This window comes from Ranitomeya variabilis, chromosome 4 (genome assembly GCF_051348905.1).
Source record: "Ranitomeya variabilis isolate aRanVar5 chromosome 4, aRanVar5.hap1, whole genome shotgun sequence".
In the NCBI taxonomy this organism is placed as follows: Eukaryota; Metazoa; Chordata; class Amphibia; order Anura; family Dendrobatidae; genus Ranitomeya; species Ranitomeya variabilis.
In genome coordinates this window covers 167,908,669-167,935,150 of record NC_135235.1, presented here as the reverse complement: position 1 = coordinate 167,935,150, position 26,482 = coordinate 167,908,669, and the positions used below count along the sequence as shown (strand labels likewise).

At 43.9% G+C, this 26,482-nt stretch overlaps 1 protein-coding gene across 1 annotated transcript in view; it reads left to right on the top strand.

The window, feature by feature from the left end:
- The window catches only part of LOC143770099 (DPY30 domain-containing protein 1-like), an 89,874-nt gene that overhangs the window by 7,625 nt on the left and 55,767 nt on the right, over window positions 1-26,482 (top strand). The window lies entirely within an intron of this gene.

The window sequence follows — 26,482 nt, the reverse complement described above, 5'->3', positions numbered from 1 at the left end:
CCTATCGCTTCTGAGGAAACACAAAAAGTGAAAGAAGGTGAAATTAAAAAACTTTTCAGAAAACATGTCATTAGCAAACTGTATGATTTCCCTCAGTATTGATGTTCGTCCTTCGTAGTCGAAGATGACCATGACTTCAGGGTTAGAAGAGAATTAGTAGTTGTGGGTCCTTAGGTGGCTGATGAGGCCAATTCAGGCCCTGAAGGTTTGCCCACATACTTGACATAAGGATGCAGATGTAGTCAGTACACCAGATTCTACTTGTGCCTTGCGGACAGCACCCTTTTTTTTTGCGTCAAAGATTTTCTTATCATCAGCTGCACGTGCTCCTGAGGTGATCCTGCCCGGCCAACTTGGACGATCCATGGCAAGCTCTTCCCATTCATTGGTGTTGACTTCCAGGTTTTTGAGAGAAACCTTAAGGCAGTCTTTATAGCGCTTCATCAGCCCCCCAACTGCTCGCTTTCCTTGGCACAGTTCTTCGTACAGCTGTTGTTTCAGTAGTTGGCTGTCAGGCATTCTGACCACATGTCCAGCCCACCTGGCTTGGACTTTCAGCAGGAGAGTGTAGACGCTGCAGAGCCCAGTTTGTTCCAGAATTGCCGTGTCCGGGACATTTTCTTGCCACCTGATGTGGAGGAGTCTGCTCATGTGAAAATGATTAACCTGTTTAGCATGCCGGCTGTAGACTGTCCAGGTCTCGCTAGCATAGAGAAGTGTGGTGAGGACCACTACGCAGTAGGCCTACAGCTTGGTGGTAAGGCAGAGTCCCCTTCGTTCCCAGACGTTCTTACGCAGTCACCCGAAGGCGGCACTGGTTTTGGCAATTCTGTTATTAACCTCAGTGTCTATGGTTACGTCTATGGTTATGGTCCCTCAGTATTACTGCAACACTGGTTATATGTTCATTTTTTCAGCACCGGTACAGGGAAGCATCGCGCAGGGAGGGGGCTCCCTGCGGGCTTCCCTGAGACGATCGGTACAACCTTGTACCGAGCGTCTCCTCCCTGCAGGCCCCGGATCCAAAATGGCCGCGGGGCTGCATCCGGGTCCTGCAGGGAGTACTTCCGGGTCCGGAGCAGGCTGCAGATGAAAGCTGCAGCCTGCAGCGATGTGAGTGAGATCGCCGATCTGATAGAGTGCTATGCAAACTATCAGATCGGCGATCTGTGATGTCCCCCCCTGGGACAAAGTAAAAAAGTAAAAAAAAAAATTTCCACGTGTAAAAAAAAACGAAAAAAAAACAAACTCCTAAATAAAGAAGAAAAAAAAAAAATATTATTCCCATAAATACATTTCTTTATCTAAACCCCCCCCCCCAAAAAAACAATAAAAGTACACATATTTAGTATTGCCGCGTCCGTAACAACCCAAACTATAAAACTGTCCCACTAGTTAACCCCTTCAGTGAACACCGTAAGAAAAAAAAAAAAAACGAGCCAAAAAACAACGCTTTATTATACCGCCGAACAAAAAGTGAAATAACACACGATCAAAAAGACGGATATAAATAACCATGGTACCGCTGAAAACGTCATCTTGTCCCGCAAAAAACAAGCTGCCATATAGCATCATAACCAAAAAAATAAAAAAGTTATAGTCCTCAGAATAAAGCGATGCCAAAATAATTATTTTTTCTATAAAATAGCTTTTATCGTATAAAAGCGCCAAAACATAAAAAAATGATATAAATGAGATATCGCTGTAATCGTACTGACCCAACGAATAAAACTGCTTTATCAATTTTACCAAACGTGGAACGGTATAAACGCCTCCCCCAAAAGAAATTCATGAATAGCTGGTTTTTGGTCATTCTGCCTCACAAAAATCGGAATAAAAAGTGATCAAAAACTGTCACATGTCCGAAAATGTTACCAATAAAAACGTCAACTCGTCCCGCAAAAAACAAGACCTCACATGACTCTGTGGACCAAAATAAGGAAAAGTTGTGGAGAAGCAAAAACTGTTTTGCTATAAAAAGCGTCTTTTAGTGTGTGACAGCTGCCAATCATAAAAATCCGATATAAAAAACGCTATAAAAGTAAATCAAACCCCCCCTCATCACCCCCTTAGTTAGGGAAAAATAATAAAATTAAAAAAATGTATTTATTTCCATTTTCCCATTAGGGCTAGGGTTAGGGCTAGGGTTAGGGCTGGGGTTAGGGCTAGGGTTAGGGTTAGGGCTAGGGTTAGGGCTAGGGTTAGGGCTAGGGTTAGGGCTAGGGTTAGGGTTAGGGTTGGGGCTAGGGTTGGAGCTAAAGTTAGGGTGGGGCTAAAGTTAGGGATAGGGTTGGGGCTAAAGTTAGGGTTGGGGATAAAGTTAGGGTTGGGGCTAAAGTTAGGGTTAGGGTTTGGATTACATTTACGGTTGGGATTAGGGTTGGGATTAGAATTAGGGGTGTGTCAGGGTTAGGGGTGTGGTTAGGGTTACAGTTGGGATTAGGGTTAGGGGTGTGTTTGGATTAGTTTCAGGTAGAATTGGGGAGTTTCCACTGTTCAGGCACATCAGGGGCTCTCCAAACGCGACATGGCGTCCGATCTCAATTCCAGACAATTCTGCATTGAAAAAGTAAAACAGTGCTCCTTCCCTTCCGAGCTCTCCCGTGCGCCCAAACAGGGGTTTACCCCAACATATGGGGCATCAGCGTACTCGGGACAAATTGGACAACAACTTTTGGGGTCCAAGTTCTCTTGTTATCTCTGGGAAAATAAAAATTTGGGGGGCTAAAAATCATTTTTGTGGGAAAAAAAGGATTTTTTATTTTCACGGCACTGCGTTGTAAACTGTAGTGAAACACTTGGGGGTTCAAAGTTCTCACAACACATCTAGATAAGTTCCTTGGGAGGTCTAGTTTCCAATATGGGGTCACTTATGGGGGGTTTATACTGTTTGGGTACATCAGGGGCTCTGCAAATGCAACATGACACCTGCAGACCAATCCATCGTAGGCTACGTTCACATTTGCGTTGTGCGCTGCAGCGTCGGCGACGCAATGCACAACGCAAACAAAAACGCAGCAAAACGCTGCGTTTTGCGACGCATGCGTCCTTTTTTTGGTTGATTTTGGATGCAGCAAAAATGCAACTTGCTGCGTCCTCTGCGCCCGGACGCGTGCGCCGCAGTGACGCATGCGTCGCAAAACGCAAGTGCAACGCATGTCCATGTGCCCCCATGTTAAATATAGGGGCGCATGACGCATGCGGCGACGCTGCGGCGCCAGATGCTGCGGCGCAGACCGCAAATGTGAACGTAGACTAAGTCTGCATTCCAAATGGCGCTCCTTCCCTTCCGAGCTCTGCCATGTGCCCAAACAGTGGTTCCCCCCACATATGGGGTATCAGCGTGCTCAGGACAAATTGGACAACAACTTTTGGAGTCCAATTTATCCTGTTACCCTTGTGAAAATACAAAACTGGGGGCTAAAAAAATCATTTTTCTGAAAAAAAAAAAAAAGATTTTTTATTTTCACGGCTCTGCGTTATAAACTGTAGTGAAACACTTGGGGGTTCAAAGCTCTCAAAACACATCAAGATAAGTTCCTTAAGGGGTCTACTTTCCAAAATGGTGTTACTTGTGGGGGGTTTCAATGTTTAGGCACATCATGGGCTCTCCAAACGCAACATGTCGTCTCATCTCAATTCCAGTCAATTTTGCATTGAAAAGTCAAATGGCGCTCCTTCCCTTCCGAGCTCTGCCATGCACCCAAACAATGGTTTACACCCACATATGGGCTATCAGCGTACTCAGGACAAATTGCACAAAAATTTTTGGGGTCCAATTTCTTCTTTTACCCTTGGGAAAATAAAAAATTGGGGGCGAAAAGATCATTTTTTTGAAAAAATATGATTTTTTTATTTTTACGGCTCTGCATTATAAACTTCTGTGAAGCACTTGGTGGGTCAAAGTGCTCACCACACATCTAGATAAGTTCCTTAAGGGGTCTACTTTCCAAAATGGTGTCACTTGTGGGGGGTTTCAATGTTTAGGCACATCAGGGGCTCTCCAAACGCAACATGTCGTCCCATCTCAATTCCAGTCAATTTTGCATTGAAAAGTCAAATGGCGCTCCTTCGCTTCCAAGCTCTGTCATGTGCCCAAAAAGTGGTTTACCCCCACATATGGGGTATCGGCGTACTCAGGACAAATTGTACAACATCTTTTGGGGTCCATTTTCTCCTGCTACCCTTGGTAAAATAAAACAAATTGGAGCTGAAGTAAATTTTGTGTGAAAAAAAGTGAAATGTTCATTTTTATTTAAACATTCCAAAAATTCCTGTGAAACACCTGAAGGGTTAATAAACTTCTTGAATGTGGTTTTGAGCACCTTGAGGGGTGCAGTTTTTAGAATGGTGTCACACTTGGGTATTTTCTATCATATAGACCCCTCAAAATGACTTCAAATGAGATGTGGTCCCTAAAAAAAATGGTGTTGTAAAAATGAGAAATTGCTGGTCAACTTTTAACCCTTATAACTCCCTAACAAAAAAAAATTTTGGTTCCAAAATTGTGCTGATGTAAAGTAGACATGTGGGAAATGTTACTTATTAAGTATTTTGCATGACGTATCTCTGTGATTTAAGGGCATAAAAATTCAAAGTTGGAAAATTGTGAAATTTTCAAAATTTTTGCCAAATTTCCGTTTTTTTTTTACAAATAAACACAAGTTATATCGAATACATTTTACCAGTAACATGAAGTACAATATCTCATGAGAAAACAATGTCAGAATCGCCACGATCCGTTGAAGCGTTCCAGAGTTATAACCTCATAAAGGGACAGTGGTCAGAATTGTAAAAATTGGCCCGGTCATTAACGTGCAAACCACCCTCGGGGCTTAAGGGGTTAAAATACAATAGAACATCAGAGAAAAGGAATTAGTGGATGGTTCCCGCGCTGCTGAAAGTAGACATATGTCTCAGAAAAAGTTGAAAAGGTGGTGGTTTATTCAAGTACAGAGTTACTTCTTCCTCAGGAATGAACACATGTATGATACTTTTTCATAACAGATAAGAAAATATTAAATCTTTATTATTAAACTAAATTATCTAAAGTTTTATTGGTTCCTACAAAACCTCATAACTGAGTATTTCCAATAATAACAAAATGTCTAAATGACTCCAAAGAGCAGACATGACACAGTACGGCCTGCCCGCCACATGTAGCCCATAGGCTGTTCCAGTTTGGCTCACAGGCCGTGACAGCCAAAGGGCTGGATCCAGTGGCATCCCGCACCATGCAATTGCCCCTCACCCACCTTTTTAATTTCTCTGTTATTTGCAAATTTGGGATGCAGATAAAGCTGAAAACATTGTTAGAACAAGGAGACATCAATGTGCTTTTCCATCATTGAGCCTTTGCTTCTGAAAAAGCAGCAGGCGTGATGACATCATGACAACACAGACCGGAGCAGTGGAGGAGCTGGGTTAGGTGAGTAGCTTTATTTATTTTATTTTTTTAAATTGACAGTACATCGTAGGAAACTGTGGTGATATAATACTGTGTAAAAGGTCTGTGTGGGGATATCATCCTGCTTAGAGGGCAGTGTGGGTTTATAATACTACTAGCTGAAGAGCCCGGCGTTGCCTGGGCATAGTAAATATCTGTGGTTAGTTATAGCACCTCACTTTTCTTATTTTCCCATCACGCCTCTCATTTAGCACCTCACTTCTCTCATTTTCCCATCACGCCTCTCATTTTCCCCCTCACTCCTCTCATTCCCCCCTAACACTTGTCATTTCGACCTCATATCTGTCATTTTCTGATCACTCCACTATTTTCCCTCACTCCTCTCATTTTGCACTCTCACCTTTTCATTTTCACCTCACACCTCTCATTTTCACCTCACACCTCTCATTTTCCCCTCAGTATATACATGTTTGTCATCTCCCTTATATATAGTATAAACCTGTATGTCATCTCCTGTATATAGTATATACCTGTATGTCATCTCCCCTGTATATAGTATATACCTGCTGTATGTCATCTCCTCCTGTATATTGTATATACCTATGTCATCTCCTCCTGTATATAGTATATACCTGTATGTCATCTCTTCTGTATATAGTATATACCTGTATGTCATCTCTTCTGTATATAGTATATACCTGTATGTCATCTCCTCCTATATATAGTATATACCTGTATGTCATCTCCTGTATATAGTATATACCTGTATGTTATCTCCCCTGTATATAGTATATACCTGCTGTATGTCAACTTCTCCTGTATATACTTGTGTCATCTTCTCTTTTATATAGTATATACCTGTATGTCATCTACTCCTGTATATAGTATATACCTGTGTGTGTCATCTCCTCCTGTATATAGTACATACCTGTATGTCATCTCCTCCTGCATATAGTATATGCCTGTATGTCATCTCCTGTATATAGTATATACCTGTGTGTCATCTCCCCTGTATATAGTATGTACCTGTATGTCATCTCCTCCTGTATAAAGTATATATCTGTGTGTGTCATCTCCCCTGTATACAGTATATATGTGTGTGTCATCTCCTCCTGTATATAGTATATACCTGTGTGTCATCTCCTCCTGTATATAGTATATATCTGTGTGTCATCTCCTCCTGTATTAGACCTCGTTCACACGTTATTTGGTCAGTATTTTTACCTCAGTATTTGTAAGCTAAATTGGCAGCCTGATAAATCCCCAGCCAACAGGAAGCCCTCCCCCCTGGCAGTATATATTATCTCACACATACACATAATAGACAGGTTATGTGACTGACAGCTGCCGTATTTCCTATATGGTACATTTGTTGCTCTTGTAGTTTGTCTGCTTATTAATCAGATTTTTATTTTTGAAGGATAATACCAGACTTGTGTGTGTTTTAGGGCGAGTTTCATGTGTCAAGGTGTGTGAGTTGAGTTGCGTGTGGCGACATGCATGTAGCGACTTTTGTGAGATGAGTTTTGTGTGGCGACATGCGTGTAGCAACTTTTTGTCTGTCGAGTTGCATGTGACAGGTTAGTGTAGCAAGTTGTGTGCAGCAAGTTTTGCACACGGCGAGTTTTGCGCGTGGCAAGTTTTATGTGTGGTGCGTTTTGAGTATGTGCAAGTTTTGTGTGAGGCAACTTTTGCATGTGTTGCAACTTTTGTGCATGTGGCAATTTTTCCGCGTGTGCAAGTTTTGCGTTTGGCGAGTTTTCCATGAGGTGAGTTTTGCACTTGTGGCTAGTTTTGCGTGAGCCTAGTTTTGCATGTTTCGAGTTTTGCATGTGGCGAATTTTGCGCGCGGCGAGTTTTGAGTGGCGACTTTTGTGTTTCGACTTTTATGTGGCGAGGTTGGTGTATGTGTGGTGAAATGTGTGCTGAGGGTGGTATATGTGTTCAAGCACGTGGTAGTGTGTGGCGCATTTTGTGTGTGTGTGTTCATATCCCCGTGTGTGGTGAGTATCCCATGTTGGGGCCCCACCTTAGCAACTGTACGGTATATACTCTTTGGCGCCATCGCACTCATTCTTTAAGTCCCCCTTGGTGGACTACACTTTTCTCATACCCCAAGATCAGACAACAGAGCAGGTGGAGGCGTCGTTCTGCTCCTTTCACCCAAATGCACCTTCCAAGTTATCCCCCAAGTACCCTCACTTGTATTCCCTTCCTTTGAGGTCCATGCTGTCAGACTCTATGTCCCCTTCTCCATGCGAGTGGCGGTGGTGTATCATCCTCCCGGCCCCTTTCATCAGTTCCTGGATCACTTTGCCACCTGGCTTCCACACTTTCTCTCCTGTGACACCCCCGCCCTTATCATGGGTGATTTCAACATCCCCATTGCTTCTCCCCTCTCCCCATCTGCTTCTCACCTTTTATCTCTAACCTCCTCTTTCGGCCTCTCTCAGCATATTAACTCTCCAACGCATGAAGATGGAAACTCCCTTGACTTGGTCTTCTCCCGGCTTTGCTCAGTAGATAATTTCACAAACTCCCCTCTCCTGCTCTCTGACCACAACCTTCTTTCATTCTCTATCAAGAACTGCTATCCCGCTCAGGTCACCCCCACTTTCCACACTTATAGAAACATACAGGCCATTAACACCCAGAAACTTTTGAAGAACTTGCAGTCCTCATTGGCCCCAATCTTCTCCATCTCATGTCCTGATTCTGCTCTGAAGCATTACAATGAAACCCTGCAAAGTGCCCTGGATGAAGCTGCACCTCCTATACATAGAACAACTCAGCACAGACGGCGACAACCGTGGCACACGCTGCAAACACATTTCCTGCAGCGGTGCTCCAGGTGCACCGAACGTCTGTGGAGAAAATCTAATCTACCCGAAGATTTCATCCATTATAAGTTCATGCTAAAAACATACAACTCTGCCCTTCACCTCTCCAAACAAACCTATTTCAACACCCTCATCACCTCACTGTCAAATAACCCTAAACGTCTCTTTGACACTTTCCAGTCCCTACTCAACCCAAGAGAGCAGGCCCCAACCACTGATCTCCGTGCTGACGATCTGGCCAATTACTTCAAAGAAAAAATTGACCACAATCGACAGGAAATCATCTCCTAATCTCATACCATGCACTGTCCTCCCTCCCCCACTGCATCTAGTTCACTCTCTGACTTTGAACCAGTTACAGAAGAAGAAGTAAGCAGGCTCCTTGCATCTTCACGCCCGACCACTTGCACCAGTGACCCCATTCCGTCACATCTCCTCCAGTCCCTTTCCCCGGCTGTCACCTCTCACCTAACAAAAATATTCAACCTTTCCCTCACTTCCGGTATTTTTCCCTCCTCATTTAAGCATGCCATCATACATCCATTACTTAAAAAACCCTCCCTCGACCAAAACTGTGCCGCTAATTATAGACCTGTCTCTAATCTTCCCTTCATCTCTAAACTCCTCGAACGCCTGGTCCACTCCCGTCTTACCCGCTAACTCTCTTCTCGACCCTCTTCAATCTGGCTTCCGCTCTTTACACTCTACTGAAACTGCCCTCACTAAAGTCTCTAATGACCTACTAACAGCTAAATCTAATGGTCACTACTCCATGCTATTTCTCTTGGATCTCTCCGCAGCATTCGATACTGTGGATCATCAGCACCTCCTCACTATGCTCCGCTCCATCGGCCTCAAGGACACCGTTCTCTCCTGGTTCTCCTCCTATCTCTCTGACCGATCCTTCACTGTATGTTTTGCTGGTTCCTCCTCCTCTCATCTTCCCCTTACTGTTGGGGTTCCTCAAGGATCAGTCCTAGGCCCCCTCCTCTTTTCTTTGTATACTGCCCCTATTGGACAAACAATCAGTAGATTTGGTTTCCAGTACCATCTCTATGCTGATGACACCCAATTATACACCTCTTCTCCTGTTATCACGCCGACCTTTTTAGAAAACACCAGTGATTGTCTTACCGCTGTCTCTAACATCATGTCCTCCCTCCATCTGAAACTGAACCTGTCAAAAACTGAACTCCTCGTGTTCTCTCCCTCTACTAACCTACCTTTGCCTGACATTGCCATCTCCTTGTGCGGTTCCACCATTACTCCAAAGCAACATGCCCGCTGCCTTGGGGTCATCCTTGATTCCGAGCTTTCATTCACCCCCCCACATCCGATCACTGGCTCGCTCCTCTTATCTGCATCTCAAAAACATTTCTAGAATTCGCCCTTTTCTTACTTTCGACTCTGCAAAAACTCTTACTGTTTCACTTATTCATTCTCGTCTGGACTATTGTAACTATCTAGTAATCGGCCTCCCTCTTACCAAACTCTCCCCGCTCCAATCTGTCCTGAATGCTGCAGCCAGGATCATATTCCTCACCAACCGTTACACCGATGCCTCTACCTTGTGCCAGTCATTACACTGGCTACCCATCCACTCCAGAATCCAGTACAAAACTACTACCCTCATCCACAAAGCACTCCATGGCTCAGTACCACCCTACATCTCCTCTCTGGTCTCAGTCTACCACCCTACCCGTGCCCTCCGCTCCGCTAATAACCTCAGGTTAGCATCCTCAATATTCAGAACCTCCCACTCCCGTCTCCAAGACTTTACACGTGCTGCGCCGATTCTTTGGAATACGATTAATCCCCAATCCCCACAGTTTTAAGCGTGCCCTAAAAACTAATTTGTTCAGATTGGCCTACCGCCTCAACGCATTAACCTAACTATCCCTGTATGGCCTATTTAAAAAAAAAAAAAAAAAAAAACTTAAACCATAATCAGGTTCCTCGCATCATGTTCTCATACACTTTATTGAGTTAATAGCACTCTGTGTCTGTACTGCTACATACTTAGGCAGTGAACTGGTTCATGCAGCTTTACATGAACACCCGAGCCTTACACTATGGCTGGTCCAAATAACTAAAGCAATTGTTACCATCCACCTCTCGTGTCTCCCCTTTCCTCATAGTTTGTAAGCTTGCGAGCAGGGCCCTCATTCCTCCTGGTATCTATTTTGAACTGTGATTTCTGTTATGCTGTTATGTCTATTGTCTGTACAAGTCCCCTCTATAATTTGTAAAGCGCTGTGGAATATGTTGGCGCTATATAAATAAACTAGCTGTACTACCCGGCTTCGCCCGGGTTAATGACTGCTGTTAGCAAAATAGAATGTGTTAACAAAAATTTATTCTGCACACAAAAACCACAAAACAAATAGATAGAAATGTAATTATTAAAAGGCAAAAACTAAGCAAATAGAAGCATTTCACAACATATATTAGCTTTGTTATACTGAGAATGTCTTTGTTGCCTATATTAACCAATCAGAGCTCAGGTTAATTAACTGTAGCAAAATAGAAGCTGAGCTGTGATTGGTTGCTATTGGCAGCCTGATAAATCCCCAGCCAACAGGAAGCCCTCCCCCCTGGCAGTATATATTAGCTCACACATACACATAATAGACAGGTCATGTGACTGACAGCTGCCGTATTTCCTATATGGTACATTTGTTGCTCTTGTAGTTTGCTTATTAATCAGATTTTTATTTTTGAAGGACAATACCAGACTTGTGTGTGTTTTAGGGCGAGTTTTATGTGTCAAGTTGTGTGTGTTGAGTTGCGTGTGGCGACATGCATGTAGCGACTTTTGTGAGATGAGTTTTGTGTGGCGACATGCGTGTAGCAACATTTTGTGTGTTGAGTTGCATGTGACAGGTTAGTGTAGCAAGTTGTGTGCAGCAAGATTTGTGCATGGCGAGTTTTGCGCGTGGCGAGTTTTATGTGTGGTGCATTTTGAGTATGTGCAAGTTTTGTGTGAGGCAACTTTTGCATGTGGTGCAACTTTTGTACATGTGGCAATTTTTCTGTGTGTGCAAGTTTTGCATGAGGTGAGTTTTCCATGAGGTGAGTTTTGCACGTGTGGCGAGTTTTGCGTGAGCCTAGTTTTGCATATGGCGAGTTTTGCATGTAGCGAGTTTTGAGTGGTGACTTTTGTGTTTCGACTTTTATGTGGCGAGGTTGGTGTGTGTGTGTGGTGAAATGTGTGCTGAGGGTGGTATATGTGTTCAAGCACGTGGTAGTGTGTGGCGCATTTTGTGTTTGTGTTCATATCCCCGTGTGTGGTGAGTATCCCATGTCGGGGCCCCACCTTAGCAACTGTACGGTATATACTCTTTGTCGCCATCGCTCTCATTCTTTAAGTCCTCATTGTTCACATCTGGCAGCTGTCAATTTTCCTCCAACACTTTTCCCTTCACTTTTTCCCCATTATGTAGATAGGAGCAAAATTGTTTGGTGAATTGGAACGCGCGGGGTTAAAATTTCACCTCACAACATAGCCTATGACGCTCTCGGGGTCCAGACGTGTGACTGTGCAAAATTTTGTGGCTGTAGCTGCGACGGTACAGATGCCAATCCCGGACATACACACATACATACATACACACATTCAGCTTTATATATTAGATATACCTGTATGTAATCTCCTGTATATAGTATATACCTGTGTGTCATCTCACCTATATATAGTATATATCTGTGTGTCATCTCCTGTATATAGTATATACCTGTATGTCATCTCCTCCTATACATAGCATATACCTGTGTCATCTCCTCCTGTATATACTATATACCTGTAGGTAATCTGCTCCTGTATATAGTATATACCTGTGTGTCATCTCCTCCTGTATATAGTATATACCTGTATGTCATCTCCTCCTGTATGTAGTATGTACCTGTATGTCATCTCCTCCTCTATATAGTATATACCTGTGTGTCATCTCTCCTGTATATAGTATATATCTGTGTGTCATCTCCTCCTGTATATAGTATATACCTGTGTGTCATCTCCCCTGTAAATAGTATATACCTGTGTGTCATCTCCTGTATATAGTATATAGCTGTATGCCATCTCCTCCTGTATTAGCCCTCGTTCACACGTTATTTGGTCAGTATTTTTACCTCAGTATTTGTAAGCTAAAATGGCAGCCTGATAAATCCCCAGCCAACAGTAAGCCCACCCCCTGGCAGTATATATTAGCTCACACATACACATAATAGACTGGTCATGTGACTGACAGCTGCCGGATTCCTATATGGTACATTTGTTGCTCTTGTAGTTTGTCTGCTTATTAATCAGATTTTTATTTTTGAAGGATACCAGACTTGTGTGTGTTTTAGGGCGAGTTTCGTGTGTCAAGTTGTGTGTGTTGAGTTGCGTGTGGCGACATGCATGTAGGGACTTTTGTGAGATGAGTTTTGTGTGGCGACATGCGTGTAGCAACTTTTTGTGTGTCGAGTTGCATGTGACAGGTTAGTGTAGCAAGTTGTGTGCAGCAAGTTTTGCGCATGGCGAGTTTTGCGCGTGGCGAGTTTTATGTGTGGTGCCTTTTGAGTATGTGCAAGTTTTGTGTGAGGCAACTTTTGCATGTGTTGCAACTTTTGTGCATGTGGCAATTTTTCTGCGTGTGGCAATTTTTCTGCGTGTGCAAGTTTTGCGTGTGGCGAGTTTTGCACGTGTGGCGAGTTTTGCATGTGGAGAGTTTTGCGCGTGGCGAGTTTTGAGCGGCGACTTTTGTGTTTCTACTTTTATGTGGCGAGGTTGGTGTATGTGTGGTGAAATGTGCACTGAGGGTGGTATATGTGTTCGAGCACGTGGTAGTGTGTGGCGCATTTTGTGTGTGTGTTCATATCCCCGTGGTGGTGTGATTATCCCATGTTGGGGCCCCACCTTAGCAACTGTACAGTATATACTCTTTGGTGCCATCGCTGTCATTCTTTAAGTCCCCCTTGTTCACATCTGGCAGCTGTTAATTTGCCTCCAACACTTTTCCTTTCATTTTTTCCCCATTATGTAGATAGGGGCAAAATTGTTTGGTGACTTGGAAAGCGCGGGGTTAAAATTTCACCTCACAATATAGCTTTGACGCTCTCAGGGTCCAGACGTGTGACTGTGCAAAATTTTGTGCCTGTAGCTGCGACGCCTCCAACACTTTTCCTTTCACTTTTTCCCCATTATGTAGATAGGGGCAAAATTGTTTGGTGAATTGGAAAGCGCGGGGTTAAAATTTCACCTCACAACATAGCCTATGACGCTCTCGGGGTCCAGACGTGTGACTGTGCAAAATTTTGTGGCTGTAGCTGCTACGGTTCAGATGCCAATCCCGGACATACATACATACATACATACATACACACACACACACATTCAGCTTTATATATTAGACTAGCTGTACTACCCGGCTTCGCCCGGGTTAATGACTGCTGTTAGCAAAATAGAATGTGTTAACAAAAATTTATTCTGCACACAAAAACCACAAAACAAATAGATAGAAATGTAATTATTAAAAGGCAAAAACTAAGCAAATAGAAGCATTTCACAACATATATTAGCTTTGTTATACTGAGAATGTCTTTGTTGCCTATATTAACCAATCAGAGCTCAGGTTAATTAACTGTAGCAAAATAGAAGCTGAGCTGTGATTGGTTGCTATTGGCAGCCTGATAAATCCCCAGCCAACAGGAAGCCCTCCCCCCTGGCAGTATATATTAGCTCACACATACACATAATAGACAGGTCATGTGACTGACAGCTGCCGTATTTCCTATATGGTACATTTGTTGCTCTTGTAGTTTGCTTATTAATCAGATTTTTATTTTTGAAGGACAATACCAGACTTGTGTGTGTTTTAGGGCGAGTTTTATGTGTCAAGTTGTGTGTGTTGAGTTGCGTGTGGCGACATGCATGTAGCGACTTTTGTGAGATGAGTTTTGTGTGGCGACATGCGTGTAGCAACATTTTGTGTGTTGAGTTGCATGTGACAGGTTAGTGTAGCAAGTTGTGTGCAGCAAGATTTGTGCATGGCGAGTTTTGCGCGTGGCGAGTTTTATGTGTGGTGCATTTTGAGTATGTGCAAGTTTTGTGTGAGGCAACTTTTGCATGTGGTGCAACTTTTGTACATGTGGCAATTTTTCTGTGTGTGCAAGTTTTGCATGAGGTGAGTTTTCCATGAGGTGAGTTTTGCACGTGTGGCGAGTTTTGCGTGAGCCTAGTTTTGCATATGGCGAGTTTTGCATGTAGCGAGTTTTGAGTGGTGACTTTTGTGTTTCGACTTTTATGTGGCGAGGTTGGTGTGTGTGTGTGGTGAAATGTGTGCTGAGGGTGGTATATGTGTTCAAGCACGTGGTAGTGTGTGGCGCATTTTGTGTTTGTGTTCATATCCCCGTGTGTGGTGAGTATCCCATGTCGGGGCCCCACCTTAGCAACTGTACGGTATATACTCTTTGTCGCCATCGCTCTCATTCTTTAAGTCCTCATTGTTCACATCTGGCAGCTGTCAATTTTCCTCCAACACTTTTCCCTTCACTTTTTCCCCATTATGTAGATAGGAGCAAAATTGTTTGGTGAATTGGAACGCGCGGGGTTAAAATTTCACCTCACAACATAGCCTATGACGCTCTCGGGGTCCAGACGTGTGACTGTGCAAAATTTTGTGGCTGTAGCTGCGACGGTACAGATGCCAATCCCGGACATACACACATACATACATACACACATTCAGCTTTATATATTAGATATACCTGTATGTAATCTCCTGTATATAGTATATACCTGTGTGTCATCTCACCTATATATAGTATATATCTGTGTGTCATCTCCTGTATATAGTATATACCTGTATGTCATCTCCTCCTATACATAGCATATACCTGTGTCATCTCCTCCTGTATATACTATATACCTGTAGGTAATCTGCTCCTGTATATAGTATATACCTGTGTGTCATCTCCTCCTGTATATAGTATATACCTGTATGTCATCTCCTCCTGTATGTAGTATGTACCTGTATGTCATCTCCTCCTCTATATAGTATATACCTGTGTGTCATCTCTCCTGTATATAGTATATATCTGTGTGTCATCTCCTCCTGTATATAGTATATACCTGTGTGTCATCTCCCCTGTAAATAGTATATACCTGTGTGTCATCTCCTGTATATAGTATATAGCTGTATGCCATCTCCTCCTGTATTAGCCCTCGTTCACACGTTATTTGGTCAGTATTTTTACCTCAGTATTTGTAAGCTAAAATGGCAGCCTGATAAATCCCCAGCCAACAGTAAGCCCACCCCCTGGCAGTATATATTAGCTCACACATACACATAATAGACTGGTCATGTGACTGACAGCTGCCGGATTCCTATATGGTACATTTGTTGCTCTTGTAGTTTGTCTGCTTATTAATCAGATTTTTATTTTTGAAGGATACCAGACTTGTGTGTGTTTTAGGGCGAGTTTCGTGTGTCAAGTTGTGTGTGTTGAGTTGCGTGTGGCGACATGCATGTAGGGACTTTTGTGAGATGAGTTTTGTGTGGCGACATGCGTGTAGCAACTTTTTGTGTGTCGAGTTGCATGTGACAGGTTAGTGTAGCAAGTTGTGTGCAGCAAGTTTTGCGCATGGCGAGTTTTGCGCGTGGCGAGTTTTATGTGTGGTGCCTTTTGAGTATGTGCAAGTTTTGTGTGAGGCAACTTTTGCATGTGTTGCAACTTTTGTGCATGTGGCAATTTTTCTGCGTGTGGCAATTTTTCTGCGTGTGCAAGTTTTGCGTGTGGCGAGTTTTGCACGTGTGGCGAGTTTTGCATGTGGAGAGTTTTGCGCGTGGCGAGTTTTGAGCGGCGACTTTTGTGTTTCTACTTTTATGTGGCGAGGTTGGTGTATGTGTGGTGAAATGTGCACTGAGGGTGGTATATGTGTTCGAGCACGTGGTAGTGTGTGGCGCATTTTGTGTGTGTGTTCATATCCCCGTGGTGGTGTGATTATCCCATGTTGGGGCCCCACCTTAGCAACTGTACAGTATATACTCTTTGGTGCCATCGCTGTCATTCTTTAAGTCCCCCTTGTTCACATCTGGCAGCTGTTAATTTGCCTCCAACACTTTTCCTTTCATTTTTTCCCCATTATGTAGATAGGGGCAAAATTGTTTGGTGACTTGGAAAGCGCGGGGTTAAAATTTCACCTCACAATATAGCTTTGACGCTCTCAGGGTCCAGACGTGTGACTGTGCAAAATTTTGTGCCTGTAGCTGCGACGCCTCCAACACTTTTCCTTTCACTTTTTCCCCATTATGTAGATAGGGGCAAAATTGTTTGGTGAATTGGAAAGCGCGGGGTTAAAATTTCACCTCACAACATAGCCTATGACGCTCTCGGGGTCCAGACGTGTGACTGTGCAAAATTTTGTGGCTGTAGCTGCTACGGTTCAGATGCCAATCCCGGACATACATACATACATACATACATACACACACACACACATTCAGCTTTATATATTAGATAAAAATTATTATCTGGCAGCTGTCAATTTGCCTCCAACACTTTTCCTTTCACTTTTTCCCCATTATGTAGATAGGGGCAAAATTGTTTGGTGAATTGGAAAGCGCGGGGTTAAAATTTCACCTCACAACATAGCCTATGACGCTCTCAGGGTCCAGATGTGTGACTGTGCAAAATTTTGTGGCTGTAGCTACGACGGTGCAGATGCCAATCCCGGACATACACACACACATACACACACGCACACACACTCAGCTTTATATATTAGATGTAGGGGGTGGCTCTGTGGTGACAGGCAGGCTGGGGAGTTGTGTGGGGATATACTGTGTAGAGGGTCTTTGTGGGGACATTATAGTGTGTAAGGGACCTGTTTGGGGACATCATACTGTATAAGGGGACTTTTTTGGGGAAAATCATACTGCATGGGGAGCTCTGTGGTAGCATTCTTTGGGAGGGGACATCACAGCGCTTGAGGTACTGTGTGGTGATAGGAACTGTGGGGACATGATATTCTGTTAGGTACTGATGATCAAGGTACAAGTGCTGAAAAACAGGAGCAGTATGTTTTATAAACTTTATAAAAAGCAGTAAATTATTTAATTTTGATGAGCTGCTAAAGGTAAAAAATATAAATTTCAATACGCCCTATTGTAACATGTATTAAAAATAGCAGCTAGTCAACACACTTACTACTGCTCACTAATAAGTAGTGATGGACAAACCGGAACGCTAAAGTTTGGGGTCCGTAGGGATCACCTAGTATCTGTACACGTACTCTGAACACAGACTTCTCACGGAAGTCTGTGTTAGGCTGTGTGCCCACGTTGAGTTTTTTATGCATTTCTGCCGCCGCGGAAATGCATAAATCGCATTTCCATGCAATCCTATGGGATTCCGCAGTTGCTGTGCCCATGCTGCGGATTTTCCCGCTGTGGAATCGCATAGCAGTAAAATCCGCAGCATGTTCATTATTTCTGCGGGATCGCAGTGATTCTGTTGCCATAGGATTGCATTGAAATGCTCACTTTACGAGAGTGGCTATGCCCACCATGCGTAAAGTGAGCGCTTCATGTGCGGATAGTACCCAAGGTCTGCAGGAGAGGAGACTCTCCTTCAGGTCCTGGGAACCATATTTCTGTAAAAAAAAAAAAGAATTAAAATAAAAAATAATGATACACTTACCTTCTGATGGCCCCTGGAGTCCTCCCGGCTCTCAGCGGTGCACGCGGCGGCTTCCGTTCCAAGGGATGTATTGCGCGAAGGACCTGAGATGACGTCGCTGTCATGCGACCGTGACGTCACAAAGGTCCTTCGCTCAAATCATCCCTGGGAACGGAACATACCAGGAGCACCGCTGTGGAGATCGGGGGCCGTCAGAAGGTGAGAATAACCATATTTCTTATTATTTTTAACATTCTATCTTTTACTATTGATGCTGCATAGGCAGTATCAATAGTAAAAAGTTGGTCACACTTGTCAAGCACTATGTTTGGCAAGTGTGACCAACCTGTCAATCACTTTTCCAAGTGATGCTTCAAATCGCTTGGAAAACACAAGCATTCTGTAAGCTAAAAACGCTTGCAAAACGCTTATGTTTTGCAGGAAAATGCATGCGAATTCCGCATGCGTTTTACCCACGGCAGGGAGTTGCGGAAATGCTGCAGACATTTCTGCAGCATTTCTGCAACGTGGGCACATAACCTTACTGATAAGCCTGAACAACGCTTATTGAAAGGCTGCAGCAATTTTGGCCATATAATCAAGTGCATAAAAAGTAATTTTACTGGAAAAATAGTTAACACCATAAAAACATATGGAGACAATAACATATAAAAAAGGAGATTCTCATAGGCTATTTATTTCCCCTATGTTACTTTATACTCCCTGATTGGTGTGATACTCATTGTTACTTCCATTTTATATGTTATTGTTTCTTGATGTGTTTATGGTGTTAACTGTTTTCCAATAAAATTTAATTTTATATACTTAATTATATGGCTGCAATTGCTTCTATTTTGTTTGGATATTTTGTATTATCGAAAGTAGAGATACCATAGGACCGGCTGTTTTTTGGTTACTCAAAAGGTGCAAACTGAAGGTTTTACAATGGCTTCACAGTCTACTGATCTCGACATCATTGAAAATATGTGGCTGGACCTCAAAATAGGAGTGCATGTAAGACGACCCAGGAACCTCAAAGACCTGGAAGAATTTTCCAAGGAAGAATGGATGAAAATGCAACAAACAGGAAATGAAAGATTCATGGCTGGCTACAAAAAACGTTTACAAGCTGTGATACTTGCAAAAAAGGGTGTTGCTAGGTATTAACCATGCCAGGTACCCATTCTTTTGCATTGGCCCTGTGAAGAATATGGGGGGAGGGATTTAATGTCATGCACATTAACTGTATCATATCCGAGATTACAATCCTCCTTCAAAATCTGCAGATGAAACAGGGCACCTGGCTCAGCACGTGGTCCAGCTTCCAGAGCTTCAAAGTGAAACCAGCTTAGTTAGTATCAAGGCTCTTGACCAAATGACTCCCTACACTATGTAACTGCTTTGGTCAAATTCAGTCAGATAGTAAGTTCATAAGGAGGTTATGGAGTTATCGTACAACCTAGCTGTGTACCAGAATGGGCCGAACACCTGCCAGGGTCTCGATCCACTCTAGCACACCATGGTGGGGAGATACGCACAGCGGCTAGTGGATACCAGGTAACAAAGCAGTGTTTGGTCCCCGGCCTGATCTGATGGTGCCAAAATCGCCACCCTTTGACCTTCTGTTGGGGAGTTATGATCCTTCCTAGGTTTTGGAGTTTTAGCTGCAAAAACCCAGGGTAAATGGGGATTAGGACTATCCTTGTGGCTAGAAAAGGAGTCACCGACCAAGGGTTTAAATACTTGTGTATGGTATGGCCATGTGCTGTTTCTCTTTTGTTTGCTTGCTGTTCACGTCTGAGAAGTGTTGTGTAGAGTAACGCGTTGGTAGGAACTGGAAACAGCTGGCATCCCATACTTACCCAGCTCAAATGGTGAATGTCAAACCGGTAACTGACATGTTTTATCTGCTTATACATTTTGTACTAACTCCTGTATTTGCATATCTGACCATTTTACATTTGTGCTCAAAAGTTTACGCACCCCTACAGAATTTTTGCTTTCTTGGCCTTTTTTCAGAGAATATGAATGATATCACCAAAACTTTTTCTCCACTCATGGTTAGAGGTTAGGTGAAGCTATTTATTGTCAAACTACTGCGTTTTCTCTTTGTAAATCGTAATGACAACCCAAAACATCCAAATGAATCTGTTCAAAAGTTCACATACCCTGGTGATTTTGGCCTGATAATTACATGCACAGACGTTGACACAAATGGGTTTGAATGGCTACTAAAGGTAACATTCTCACCTATGGCATGTTTGCTTGTAATCAATCAATGTGTGTGCATAAAAGCTGAGTGAGTTTCTGGGATCCAGACAGACTCTTGCATCTTTCATCCTGCCACTGACGTTTCTGGATTGTGAGTCATGGGGAAAGCAAAAGAATTGTCAACGGATCTACGGGAAAAGATAGCTGAACTGTATAAAACAAGAAAGGGATACAAAAAGATATCCAAGGAATTTATAATGCCAGTCAGCAGCATTTAAACTGTGATTAACAAATGGAAAATCAGGGTCTCTGTAAAAACAAAACCACTGTCAGGTAGACCAACAAAAATGTCGTCCAAAATTGCAAGGAAAATTGTTCTGGATTAGTGATGAGCGAGTGGACTCGTTGCTCGGGTTTTCCCGAGCACGCTTGGGTGACCTCCGAGTATTTGTTAGTGTTCAGACATTTAGTTTTCATCACAGCAGCTGAATGATTTACAGCTATTAGCCAGGCTGAGTACATGTGGGGGTTGCCTGGTTGCTAGGTAATCCCCACATGTAATGAAGCTGGCTAATAGCTGTAAATCATGCTGCTGAGGCGATGAAAACTTAATCTCCGAGCAGTCATAAATACTCGGAGACCACCTGAGCGTGCTCGGGAAAACCCGGGCAACGAGTACACTCGCTCATCACTATTCTGGATGCAAAGAAAAACCCACAAATAACATCAGCTGAAATACAGGACTCTCTGAAAACTAGCTGTGTGGCTTTTTCAAGATGCACAATAAGCAAGCACTTGAAGAAAAATCGGCTGCATGGTCGAGTCGCCAGAAGAAAGCCATTATTGTGCAAATGCCACAAAGTATATTGCCTACAATACGCAAAACAGTACAGAGACAAGCCTCAAAACTTCTGGAACAAGGTAAATTCGAGTGATGAGACAAAAATTTAACTTTTTGGCCACAACCATAAATGTTACATTTGGAGAGAGGTCAACAAGGCCTATGATGAAAGGAACACCATTCCTACTGTAAAGCACGGAGGTGGATCGCTGATGTTTTTGGGATGTGTGAGCTACAAAGGCACAGGAAACTTGGTCAAGGTTGAAGGAAAGATGAATGCAGCACGTTATCAGCAAATACTGGAGGCAAATTTGCATTTATCAGCCCTGAAGCTGCGCATGGACGTACTTGGACATTCCAACATGACAACGATCCAAAACACAAGGCCAAGTCGACCTGTCATTGGCTACAGCAGAACAAAGTAAAGGTTCTGGAGTGGCCATCTCAGTCTCCTGTCCTCAATATCATTGTGCCACTCTACGGAGATCTCAAGAGCGCAGTTCATGCTAGACAGCCCAGGAATTTACAGGAACTTGAGACTTTTTGCCAAGAAGAGTGGGCAGCTTTACCATCTGACAAAATAAAGAACCTCATCCACAACTACCACAAAAGACTTCAAGCTATCATAGATGTTAGAGGGGGCAATACACAGTATTATGAAATGGGGTATGTGAAGTTTTAATCGGGGTCATTTGGATGTTTTGGGTTGTCATTATATGATTTAAAAAGAGAAAACACAGTAGTTTGACAATAAATGGCTTCACCCACTAACCATAAGTGGAGTAAAAGTTTTGGTGTTATCATTCATATTCTCTGAAAAAAGGCCAAGAAAGCAAAATTTCTGCCAGGGGATGTAAACGTTTGAGCAATACTGTATATGTATAACGAAAGTGTATATAGTGTTTAATCTAGTATGCCCTTAATGTGATTAAATATATGACTTAACATCGGACTTCTATTTTATCTCATTGCACACGTCCTTGTTCTCAGTTTAACTTTCCATGCTACAGCAACTGGTTTCTGGCCAGATATAATCCTGTTAACGGACCGGGCTTATATCTATTGAGGAACTGGTGGCAGTCCTGCCGGGCTGGCAAGGCCCTGTTTCACTGCTGGTAGTGAAAGGGGCCTCTCCTCCTGTCAGTGTTGTGAGCAAGTGTTGTGCCATGCCAGCGGCTGTGTGGGCCACCCTCTCTTAATTCTCCTGCCTTCCTGTGCCCTTGCTGACAAGGAGCGACTGTATAAAACTGTGTTAAGCTGACTTTAGGTATCCCCAGGATGTGCAGTACGTGACGTTATTGGAAGTGGGGAGACTGTACTGCGTGATCCATCTAATGTAATAGTGACGTCAGGTGGGGCTGCGAGGTGCAGGTTCTTCACAAGTGGTGGCAGCAGTGTGATCATGCACAGTCTCTCCAGTCTCATTGTTCTCAGGCTCATTTTCCTTTTTGTAGTTTTAAAATGTAAAAAATTACAATATACCGTATTTTTCGGACTATAAGACGCACCCCAAATTTTCAGAAGAAAAATGAGTTAATAAAATTAATGCGTCAAATGGGGGTCCGTCTTACAGTCCTGAATTCATCTTACCCTGGGGGGGATCAGCAGCACTGGTGGAGTGGAATCAAATGGAGTGTTTGGTGGTCCGGTGATGATATGACCTAGACTGGTGGGGCAGGTTCGGTGGTGTGGGGGCTCAGTCGACATTTTGTGAAAGCCCGGAGCCCCCGCACATCCATTGCTGCGATGAGGTGGTCTCCGGGAAATCCCATCCCGGTGCAGCAGGCTCGGTGGTGCGGGAGGCTCCGGCGACATTTTGTGAAAGCCCGTAGCCCGTGTACTTCCATTGCCTCGATGCTGTGGCCTCGGGGAAAATGACCGCCGGAGGCGGTACATGCGCAGATTGAGATCTCTGCAATGCCGGAGCCCCCCGCACTGCTGAGACTGCCGCATCGGGATGGGAGTGAGATCATTGCCCTGAAGCATCGGAGCACAGGAAGAATCGCCTGACTCCTGCTGCCACCTCGCTAATTGTAAAAGTACGGTATTCCGACTATAAGACGCACCCCCGTTTTCCCCAAAATTTGTGTGGGAAAAAGTGCATCTTATAGTCCAAAAAATACGGTATATATTTTTTACCTAAAATACAAAGGAAATGTGGCATCTTTAACTTTAGCCCTTTTATAGATCATTTCATCTTCAGCTTGCTCAACTGCTCACAATAACACCCATTACTAACCTGGTAAGTAAATAGTTAAAAAACAGACACACTGAAAAAAAATACTTTATTTGAATAAAGACTCCCCTACACTCCCTCAAGGCTCAGTAGGGTAATTGTCGGTCATCGGCAGGCGCGAGTGTCAGAACTTCCATGCCTGCCGCTGAACGGGAGTGATCTATGAAGTCTCGTTCTCAGAACTTTGTCAGAAAGAAACTCTATAGGATTCAATGAGCGTCGTGTGACTTTTCACTATTGTATTACCATCAGAACTTCCTGGATTTATTTGTAATTGATAAATGGGTGAACGAGGGTGTGTGTGGGAGTCTTTAATCAAATAAAGCTTTTTTTCTGTGTGTTTATTTTTGCTACTAGATTAATAATGAGGGTATCGGACTGACACCTCTTCATTACTAACCCCTTGACTGGGTGTCAGTGGCAGCTGCTGACATCAACCCCAAAAACAATGATCCCAATTGCTGAGGAATCAGTAAGAGCTGAGGCTAAGCTCCAGAATTGATGCGTGACTTCTGGGGTAGCTGTAGGTTGGGAATGGCCCAATGCCCATGGGCATTCTCAGCCTTTTAAAATAAGCCCACAGCTGTGTCCCTTAGCTGGTTAAAAATAGGGGGGACACCACATCATTTTTTCATTTATTTCTTCATTTTTCTAATCAGGTGATCGGGATGCCGGTAATATGGTGTGGGATGCCCTTAGTGGTGCTTGCTAACGTCATTTACATCAGATACATGATCTCGGCGGTCATGTAACAAAATGGTGTGACGCCATGACCGGATATAGTGTGATTGGCCAGGATATCCTGAGAAGGTGTGTCTCCTACTGTGATGTCTGTGTGGGGCAGATTGCCGCTGTGTACCCCGCCTGGAGAAGCACCCTATAAGTGCCCTTGGCACAAGTTTTTAAAAGGTTAACGCCCTGACATCACTGGGGACTTACCAATAACTTTACCGGACACTACTCAAGGCCTCTTTCACACTAGCGTCGTGCACTGCACGTCGCTATGCGTCGTTCTGTAGAAAAAACGCATCCTGCAAAATTGCTTGCAGGATGCGATTTTTCTCCATAGACTTGAATTAGCGACGCAGTGCGACGGTTGCGTCATGATGCGTCGGCACACAAAAACGTTGCATGTAACGTTTTTTTGTGCGTCGATAGCGTCTTTTCCGACCGCGCATGTGCGGACGGAACTCTGCCCCCGCCTCCCCACACCTCACAATGGGGCAGCGGATGTGATGTAAAACAGCATCCGCTGCCCGCATTGTGCGGCGCTTCCACACTATGCGTCGGTGCGCTGCAACGCTAGTGTGAAAGTAGCCTAAGTTGTTTGATCTGATCCTCTACTTATCACTGGCTGTGCTCTATTATTGTGGGCGTATTCTTATCAGAATGACTATAATAATAATAATAATAATAATCTTTATTTATATAGCGCCAACATATTCCGCAGCGCTTTACAATTTAACAGTTTCAAACAACAGTCATAGGTAACAACGTTAACAATACAATAATGAAGCAAAATAAGACGACCCTGCTCGTGAGAGCTTACAATCTACAATGAGGTGGGGAGATACAAAGTACAGGTGTGTATTTACAATGATGTATTTACAATGATGGTGCAGCCAGACTATATTATGTCCTGATAAATGTTCGTGCTCGACTACATATATGTACATGATAATCCACAACAGAGCTCCACATGTCCCCAGATCATATCCACAACAAAGCTCCACATGTCCCCACATCACATCCATAGTGGTGATAGAGCTCCACATGTCCTCACATCACATCCACAGTGGTGATAGAGCATCACATGTCCCCACATCACATCCACAGTGGTGGTAGAGCTCCACATGTCCCCACATCACATCCACAGAGGTGATAGAGCTCCACATGTCCCCAGATCACATCCACAGCAGAGCTCCACAGTAGTGATAGAGCTCCACATGTCCCCACATCACATCCATAGTGGTGATAGAGCTCCACATGTCCTCACATCACATCCACAGTGGTGATAGAGCATCACATGTCCCCACATCACATCCACAGTGGTGGTAGAGCTCCACATGTCCCCACATCACATCCACAGAGGTGATAGAGCTCCACATGTCCCCAGATCACATCCACAGCAGAGCTCCACAGTAGTGATAGAGCTCCACATGTCCCCACATCACATCCATAGTGGTGATAGAGCTCCACATGTCCTCACATCACATCCACAGTGGTGATAGAGCATCACATGTCCCCACATCACATCCACAGAGGTGATAGAGCTCCACATGTCCCCAGATCACATCCACAACAGAGCTCCACAGTAGTGATAGAGCTCCACATGTCCCCACATCACATCCACAGTGGTGAAAGAGCATCACATGTCCCCACATCACATCCACAGCAGAGCTCCACAGTAGTGATAGAGCTCCACATGTCCCCACATCACATCCATAGTGGTGATAGAGCTCCACATGTCCTCACATCACATCCACAGTGGTGATAGAGCTCCACATGTCCTCACATCACATCCACAGTGGTGATAGAGCATCACATGTCTCCACATCACATCCACAGAGGTGATAGAGCTCCACATGTCCCCAGATCACATCCACAACAGAGCTCCACAGTAGTGATAGAGCTCCACATGTCCCCACATCACATCCATAGTGGTGATAGAGCTCCACATGTCCTCACATCACATCCACAGTGGTGAAAGAGCATCACATGTCCCCACATCACATCCACAGAGGTCATAGAGCTCCACATGTCCCCACATCACATCCACAGTGGTGATAGAGCTCAACATGTCCTCACATCACATCCACAGTGGTGATAGAGCATCACATGTCCCCACATCACATCCACAGAGGTGATAGAGCTCCACATGTCCCCACATCACATCCACAGTGATGATAGAGCATCACATGTCCCCACATCACATCCACAGATGTGATAGAGCTCCACATGTCCCCACATCCACAGTGGTGATAGAGCATCACATGTCCCCACATCACATCCACAGTGATGATAAAGCATCACATGTCCCCACATCACATCCACAGAGGTGATAGAGCTCTACATGTCCCCACATCACATCCACAGTGGTGAAAGAGCTCCACATGTCCTCACATCACATCCACAGTGGTGATAGAGCATCACATGTCCCCACATCACATCCACAGAGGTGATAGAGCTCCACTTGTCCCCACATCCACAGTGGTGATAGAGCATCACATGTCCCCACATCACATCCACAGTGATGATAAAGCATCACATGTCACCACATCACATCC